We start from the raw sequence: 9,831 nt of genomic DNA on the forward strand, positions 1-9,831 counted from the left end.
AAGGAGGGTGTGTAAAAACACTCCAGAAAGGTTTTCTTTGAAAAAAAAATCATCATGAATTTTGGCGCCAAAAAAACGCCTTACTATACTATGTCGAAAAAAAATGCCATTTTTCAAACATGTTGTAAAAACGTGCCATATCATGAAATAATGTAAAGGAGGGGTGTGAAAAACACTCCAGAAAGGTTTTCTTTGAAAAAAAAACCATCATGAATTTTGGCGCCAAAAAAACGCCTTACTATACTATGTCGAAAAAAAATGCCATTTTTCAAACATGTTGTAAAAACGTGCCATATCATGAAATAATGTAAAGGAGGGTGTGAAAAACACTCCAGAAAGGTTTTCTTTGAAAAAAAAATCATCATGAATTTTGGTGCCAAAAAAACGCCTTACTATACTATGTCGAAAAAAAATGCCATTTTTCAAACATGTTGTAAAAACGTGCCATATGATGAAATAATGTAAAGGAGGGTGTGGAAAAACACTCCAGAAAGGTTTTCTTTGAAAAAAAAACCATCATGAATTTTGGCGCCAAAAAAACGCCTTACTATACTATGTCGAAAAAAAATGCCATTTTTCAAACATGTTGTAAAAAGGTGCCATATCATGAAATAATGTAAAGGAGGGTGTGAAAAACACTCCAGAAAGGTTTTCTTTGAAAAAAAAACCATCATGAATTTTGGCGCCAAAAAAAACGCCTTACTATACTATGTCGAAAAAAAAATGTGATTTTTCAAACATGTTGTAAAAAGGTGCCATATGATGAAATAATGTAAAGGAGGCTGTGAAAAAACACTCCAGAAAGGTTTTCTTTGAAAAAAAAATCATCATGAATTTTGGCGCCAAAAAAAACGCCTTACTATACTATGTCGAAAAAAAATGCCATTTTTCAAACATGTTGTAAAAAGGTGCCATATCATGAAATAATGTAAAGGAGGGTGTGAAAAACACTCCAGAAAGGTTTTCTTTGAAAAAAAAACCATCATGAATTTTGGCGCCAAAAAAACGCCTTACTATACTATGTCGAAAAAAAAATGTGATTTTTCAAACATGTTGTAAAAAGGTGCCATATGATGAAATAATGTAAAGGAGGCTGTGAAAAAACACTCCAGAAAGGTTTTCTTTGAAAAAAAAAACATCATGAATTTTGGCGCCAAAAAAAACGCCTTACTATACTATGTCGAAAAAAAATGCCATTTTTCAAACATGTTGTAAAAACGTGCCATATCATGAAATAATGTAAAGGAGGGTGTGAAAAACACTCCAGAAAGGTTTTCTTTGAAAAAAAAATCATCATGAATTTTGGCGCCAAAAAAACGCCTTACTATACTATGTCGAAAAAAAATGCCATTTTTCAAACATGTTGTAAAAACGTGCCATATCATGAAATAATGTAAAGGAGGGTGTGAAAAACACTCCAGAAAGGTTTTCTTTGAAAAAAAAATCATCATGAATTTTGGCGCCAAAAAAACGCCTTACTATACTATGTCGAAAAAAAAATGCCATTTTTCAAACATGTTGTAAAAAGGTGCCATATCATGAAATAATGTAAAGGAGGGTGTGAAAAACACTCCAGAAAGGTTTTCTTTGAAAAAAAAAACCATCATGAATTTTGGCGCCAAAAAAACGCCTTACTATACTATGTCGAAAAAAAAATGTGATTTTTCAAACATGTTGTAAAAAGGTGCCATATGATGAAATAATGTAAAGGAGGCTGTGAAAAACACTCCAGAAAGGTTTTCTTTGAAAAAAAAAACATCATGAATTTTGGCGCCAAAAAAAACGCCTTACTATACTATGTCGAAAAAAAATGCCATTTTTCAAACATGTTGTAAAAACGTGCCATATCATGAAATAATGTAAAGGAGGGTGTGAAAAACACTCCAGAAAGGTTTTCTTCGAAAAAAAAACCATCATGAATTTTGGCGCCAAAAAAAACGCCTTACTATACTATGTCGAAAAAAAATGCCATTTTTCAAACATGTTGTAAAAACGGTGCCATATGATGAAATAATGTAAAGGAGGGTGTGAAAAACACTCCAGAAAGGTTTTCTTTGAAAAAAAAATCATCATGAATTTTGGCGCCAAAAAAAACGCCTTACTATACTATGTCGAAAAAAAATGCCATTTTTCAAACATGTTGTAAAAACGTGCCATATCATGAAATAATGTAAAGGAGGGTGTGAAAAACACTCCAGAAAGGTTTTCTTTGAAAAAAAAACCATCATGAATTTTGGCGCCAAAAAAACGCCTTACTATACTATGTTGAAAAAAAATGCCATTTTTCAAACATGTTGTAAAAAGGTGCCATATGATGAAATAATGTAAAGGAGGCTGTGAAAAACACTCCAGAAAGGTTTTCTTTGAAAAAAAAAAACATTATGAATTTTGGCGCCAAAAAAACGCCTTACTATACTATGTCGAAAAAAAATGCCATTTTTCAAACATGTTGTAAAAACGTGCCATATCATGAAATAATGTAAAGGAGGGTGTGAAAAACACTCCAGAAAGGTTTTCTTTGAAAAAAAAATCATCATGAATTTTGGCGCCAAAAAAAAGCCTTACTATACTATGTCGAAAAAAAATGCCATTTTTCAAACATGTTGTAAAAACGTGCCATATCATGAAATAATGTAAAGGAGGGTGTGAAAAACACTCCAGAAAGGTTTTCTTTGAAAAAAAAACATCATGAATTTTGGCGCCAAAAAAACGCCTTACTATACTATGTCGAAAAAAAAAGCCATTTTTCAAACATGTTGTAAAAAGGTGCCATATCATGAAATAATGTAAAGGAGGGTGTGAAAAACACTCCAGAAAGGTTTTCTTTGAAAAAAAAATCATCATGAATTTTGGTGCCAAAAAAACGCCTTACTATACTATGTCGAAAAAAAAATGCCATTTTTCAAACATGTTGTAAAAACGTGCCATATCATGAAATAATGTAAAGGAGGGTGTGAAAAACACTCCAGAAAGGTTTTCTTTGAAAAAAAAACCATCATGAATTTTGGCGCCAAAAAAACGCCTTACTATACTATGTCGAAAAAAAAATGCCATTTTTCAAACATGTTGTAAAAACGTGCCATATCATGAAATAATGTAAAGGAGGGTGTGAAAAACACTCCAGAAAGGTTTTCTTTGAAAAAAAAAACCATCATGAATTTTGGCGCCAAAAAAACGCCTTACTATACTATGTCGAAAAAAAATGCCATTTTTCAAACATGTTGTAAAAAGGTGCCATATCATGAAATAATGTAAAGGAGGGTGTGAAAAACACTCCAGAAAGGTTTTCTTTGAAAAAAAAAACCATCATGAATTTTGGCGCCAAAAAAACGCCTTACTATACTATGTCGAAAAAAAAATGCCATTTTTCAAACATGTTGTAAAAAGGTGCCATATGATGAAATAATGTAAAGGAGGGTGTGAAAAACACTCCAGAAAGGTTTTCTTCGAAAAAAAAACCGTCATGAATTTTGGCGCCAAAAAAAACGCCTTACTATACTATGTTGAAAAAAAATGCCATTTTTCAAACATGTTGTAAAAAGGTGCCATATGATGAAATAATGTAAAGGAGGGTGTGAAAAACACTCCAGAAAGGTTTTCTTTGAAAAAAAAACCATCATGAATTTTGGCGCCAAAAAAACGCCTTACTATACTATGTCGAAAAAAAAATGTGATTTTTCAAACATGTTGTAAAAACGTGCCATATCATGAAATAATGTAAAGGAGGCCGTGAAAAACACTCCAGAAAGGTTTTCTTTGAAAAAAAAACCATCATGAATTTTGGCGCCAAAAAAACGCCTTACTATACTATGTCGAAAAAAAATGCCATTTTTCAAACATGTTGTAAAAACGTGCCATATGATGAAATAATGTAAAGGAGGGTTTGAAAAACACTCCAGAAAGGTTTTCTTTGAAAAAAAAATCATCATGAATTTTGGCGCCAAAAAAACGCCTTACTATACTATGTCGAAAAAAAAATGCCATTTTTCAAACATGTTGTAAAAAGGTGCCATATCATGAAATAATGTAAAGGAGGGTGTGAAAAACACTCCAGAAAGGTTTTCTTTGAAAAAAAAATCATCATGAAATTTGATCCCCCAAAAAAACGCCATAGTATAGTATGTGGTCAAAAGTGTCACAAAAACGTCATAGTTTAGTATGTGGTCAAAAACGGTGAAAAAACATGTATGACATGATATGTCATATTTTCAACAAAAAAATAAAATGTCATAATATAGTTTGGAGTTGTCTGTGAAAAAAAGTCATAACATGTCATAAAATTGTTGTCTTAACTTATAGAAATATCAAAGTGTAATACATTCGTAAAATGATCATAATATGGCATGTCAAAAGCCGACATAGGAAGGTATTTTATGTCATCATGTAGTGTTGCTAAAAAAATGACATCAATACCAGTTGAAATCAAGTTTTTTTATGCATTTCACATATGCATTTCACATGCTAAACAATCAATTTTGACCAAAGTCCTTTACATGTTGTAAAATCAATTTTCACAGGAAACAAATATCTCATTGTATATTAGGCCATAGTAAAAAAAAGTCATAGTAAAGTATGTACAAAATTCACAGTATAGTATGTAAAAGCATCATAGTGAAAAATGTAATCAAACATGTCACTGTTACGCCCAGCCTAGGGGTTACTGAACGCAACATGAAGTGCCTGGCTACATGGGTCTGAAGCAGCACACACAGCGTTTTCTCAAAGAATTTATTTAGATTAAATGTGTATCGAAAAAGCAAAGGTAGAGGTTAACAAAAACAAGTCAAAGGTAAGGTGTAAATGAATTAGGGATGAGCTTTATGCCAAAAATAATAAACAAAACCACACTAGTCCTTAGGAGGTCGACTTACCTATCAAAATAAAAGGACAAAATTAAATACAAAGTCTTCCCTCCCTCTCTAACTCAAACCGGTGAACATGAATAAAACAAAAAGTAGCAGCTCACTACAGTACCTTGTTCTGCGATACAACAAACAAATTATGCTGGCTATGTGTCGGTCTGGACAGCACGGAGGATGGCCCGCTTATCTGACCCTCTCTGACCCAGAGGCAACGTCATCCTGGTTTTCATCAGCAACCCGACCAATCCTGCGCCAACCCGACCTCCTGTCGTCCAATCCTGGCGGTGGTGCAGCGCAGCTCTATTTGAATATTCGACACACACACATCACAGAAAACAACACTATACACACGATAGCAATGATAACAGTCACAAAAACGTCATTGTACTACTGTACAATGACGTGGTTTTTAAAAATAACGTCAGAAATGTTACACTTTAGTATGTCGTCAAAAATGTCATCAAAAAAGTCATAGTATATTATGTCAACAAAAGTATCACAAAAACGTCATAGTATGTCGACAAAAATATCACAAAAACTTCAAAGTATACTATGTTGACAAAAATGTCTTTAAAAATGTCAAAGTCATAGTATAGTATGTCGGCAAAAAATGTCATAGTATAGTATGTCGGCAAAAAACGTCATAGTATAGTATGTTGACAAAAACATCACAAAAATGTCATAGTTGTAGTATGTCGACAAAAATGTTGTCAAAAAAGTCACAGTATAGTATGTCGTCAAAAATATCAAAAAAATCATAGTATAGTATGTCGTAAAAAATATCACAGAAACATCATAGTATAGTATGTCAACAAAAAATATCAAAAAAACATAGTATAGTATGTCGTAAAAAATATCACAGAAACATCATAGTATAGTATGTCAACAAAAAATATCAAAAAACATAGTATAGTATGTCAACAAAAATATCACCAAAAACGTCATAGTAGAGTATGTCGTCAAAAATGTCCAAAAAAGTCATAGTATACAGACCCTTTCCAAAAAAATTAGAATACCATGGAAAAGTTGATTTATTTCCATAATTCCATTCAAAAAGTTAAAATTTCATAGATTATAGATTCAGGGCCCACAATTCAAACGATTTATTTGTTTAGTTTTTACATAATTTGGGCTTCCAGCTCATAAAACCCACAAAAACAGGAATTCAAAAAATTAGAATACTGTGAAGAAATCAGCCCAAATTTTGCAGGGCATGAATGTTTTAAACTGAGTGTCACACAGTAATCATCTACTAAACTCAGAGCACCTGCACAGGTTTCCCCAGGTGTCATTAAATTGTTTCAGTTTGGTTCAATATGGGGAAGACTGCAGACTTGACAACTGGCCAGAAGACCATCATTGATACCCTCCATAGGATGGGTAAGCCACAAAAGTTCATAGCTAAGGAGGCTGGCTGTTCAGAGTGCTGGGTCCAAGCATATCAATGGAAAGTCTAGCGGTAGGGCAAAATGTGGCAGGAGAAGATGCACCAGCAAAAGAGATGACTGTGGGCTTCAGCGGGTTATTAAACAGAGAAGATTCAAGAATCTGGCAGAGATCCAGAGAGAGTGGAATGAGGCAGGAGTCACAGGTTCAAAAACCACCACATTCAGACGCATCCGGGAGATGGGCTACAACTGTCGGGTTCTTCGGGTCAAGCCACTTCTGAGCCTGAGCCAACGTAGGAAGCGTCTCAACTGGGCCAAGGAGAAGAAGGACTGGACTGTTGGCCAGTGCTCCAAGGTTCTCTTTTCCAATGAAAGTAAAGTGTGCCTTTCATTGGGGAATCAAGGTCCAAGGGTTTGGAGGAAGACGGGTGAGGAACAGAACCCAAGCTGCTTGAGGTCAAGTGTGAAATATCCAGTCAGTCACGATTTGGGGTGCATGTCCGGTGCAGGTGATGGCAAACTCCGCTTTCTTAAATCCAAGGTCACCGCAACAGTCTAGCAGAATGTTTTAGAGGACTTCATGGTTCCTTCTGCTGAGGATCTGTATGGAGATGCAGATTTCATCTTCCAGCAGGACCTGGCCCCTGCCCATACCGCCAGAAGCACCAAAACCTGGTTTGATGCCCATGCCATCACAGTGCTTGACTGGCTAGCCAACTCGCCAGACCTAAACCCCATTGAGAATCTATGGGGCATTATCAAGAGGAAAATGAGGGGCACCAGACCCAAAAACAAAGAAGAGCTGACGGCAAGCATCAAGGAGATCTGGGCTTCCATAACTCCCAGGCAATGCCACAGGCTGATTGCTTCAATGCCACGGCGCATCGAGGCAGTGATTAAGGCAAAGGGATTCCCAACCAAGTATTGAAGATTGACATATCGTTTTGAAAAGTACCATATTTTGATTGATTTGATGTGATCCTAATTTCTTTCTTTTTTTTCTGCAAAAACTGAGAAGTAAATGGTGATTTCTTCACAGTATTCTAATTTTTTGAATTCCTGTTTTCATGGGTTTTATGAGCTGGAAGCCCAAATTATGTAAAAATAAACAAATTAATTCTTGAAATCATTTAAATTGGGGGCCCTGAATCTATAATCTATGAAAGTTTAATTTTTTAAATGGAATTATGGAAATAAATAAACTTTTCCATGGTATTCTAATTTTTTGGAAAGGGTCTGTAGTATATCGACAAAAATGTTGTCAAAAAATGTCACAAAAAATCATCATATAGTATGTTGTAAAAAGTATCACAAAAACATCATAGTATAGTACATCGTCAAAAAATATAAAAAAAACAGTATAGTATGTCAACAAAAAATATTAAAAAAACATAGTATAGTATGTTGACAGTATAGTATGCCATCAAAATGTGATAATTATTATTGCTTCTGTAGTTGTCTACAAGTATGTGACAAATAAATGTTAACTTTTTAAAACAGTCTTCGTAGAAAGAAGTTTTCAAACCTTTACTCTCGAGTATTTTACTAGTCTGGTTGTTCCTCGGCTCTCGTCATATTTGCTCTGGCTCTCTATGTGTTTTACCAGATTTGGAAAAGGCTCCAGCAGAGTTGGCAGCGAGCAGAAAACCCAAATCAAGGCTTCACAACTTCTCTTTACTAAGTAATGGCTCTGCTAGCCAAAAGCTGCGTTCATGTTTTTCTGCAGTTTGCTGGTTGAGCGCCAAGCAGAAGCATTTGTCAAATATGAACGAAGTCTGAAATGAGAGGTTCTGAGAGCTTTTTAAAGATTGTCTGTGCTGGAATATATGTGAACATCTCTGTTTTATGTCTGTCTTATTACAGATCTCACTGAGAAATGTTTGTGACATTTTATGTAAATATAATGCATGTTATAAAAAAATTATCATATTATGTAATGAAATGCCATAGTATTGTATATTATAAAACGAACATAGCATTGTATAAAAATATATATATATATTTTGTAAAAATGCCATAGTATATTATGCTATAAAAAATCCTGTGTTATTATATGCTTTTTTAAAAAATATACAAAAATAAAGTATGCAATAAAAATCATAGAATGGTATATAAATAAATGGTAACATCTAGTAAATGAAATATAAAATAAAAAGTTAATAAATTAAAAATTTGAAAATGTATAAATTTCAATTAAAAATGGTCAAAAATAGTGTAATTTTGTACAAAAATCATAGCATACTATGTTATAAACATGTCATAGTATGTTAGGAAAAGTAGATGGTGTAGTATCTAACAAAAACAAATAAATGTTAACTTTACAACATACTAAACTATGACGTTTTTTCCACATTTTGGACGTCATATTAAACTGTTACATTTTGGACAACATACTAAACTAAGATTTTTTTTTCATATTTTGGACGACATACTAAATTATGACGTTTTTGTGGCGTTTTGGACAACATACTAAACTATGATGTTTTTTTTTCATATTTTGGACGACATACTAAACTATGACGTTTTTGTGACATTTTGGACGACATACTAACAATGTTCCCTCTAGTTTTTCATGAGTCTGAGCAAACACACAAACTCCCTGAGCGTCCCTTGGACCACTGTGAGCAACATCAGACGTGTGCACTGTGGTCACACCAGCATCACATCCATTCAAGTTACATGGTTCATTCAAAGAATCAAATTACAGCATTTACATTTCTGTTAAAACACTTTGTCAACAGGAGCCAGTTGAAGGCTGCAGTGATTTTAGTGACACTACAATGTATAAGAGTGAAGTTATTGAATATTTGTCTCTCTTTACTGTTGCAGCGGTTTTGCAAATTGCAGACGGACCCTGTTCACTCCATAGACACCAATGTTATTCCTGTAGCTTGAAAGACAGCTACTTTTGATCAAACTGGGCTTGTAGCACATTGTCTGCCTTGCAACAATGGGAAAGAGGCACCGTTTATGTTTTGACAACCTATATCTAATGAGTTATTGATGCTGGAAGTCCGAATCTGTGAATATCTTTCCAGCTTTACTGAACTTGGGGCCACTACCACATAAGGAGTGATATATTTAATTTTGAAAAAAGCATTTAGCCATACTTAAAGCTTTAAGTGCTTTATTAACACGGAACTAAAAATTTTGTATTGTTTTATTATCACAGGTTCTGTCTGAAAAGAGGTGGCATCATTTTAAACAGTGAAATCAAACTAATAAAATGTAATGACCAACCAGTGAGCAATACTGGATTCTGCAAAAACATAAACAACTTTTTAAAAAATCTAAATCTTATCTTAACACAGTTAATGTATTAACTTATTTTTGTGTGTATGCATGTATTTATTGATTTATTTTGTACTGTTAACATATCAGAGTTCTGAGTGAATTTTTCTTAAGATAGGCAAAGGCCACTTATTGATTACATATAGGCCATTAAATGTTTATTAAAAACTAAAACGCATTTTAAAAAAAACAATTTAGGCATTTATTGAGTCACTAAAATACTGTAGAGTACAGACCACATCAGCATGATTATAAGCATCCTCTGGTAAATGAACAACCAGATACTGATG

Source organism: Amphiprion ocellaris, chromosome 9 (assembly GCF_022539595.1).
Source record: "Amphiprion ocellaris isolate individual 3 ecotype Okinawa chromosome 9, ASM2253959v1, whole genome shotgun sequence".
NCBI classification, from domain to species: domain Eukaryota; kingdom Metazoa; phylum Chordata; class Actinopteri; family Pomacentridae; genus Amphiprion; species Amphiprion ocellaris.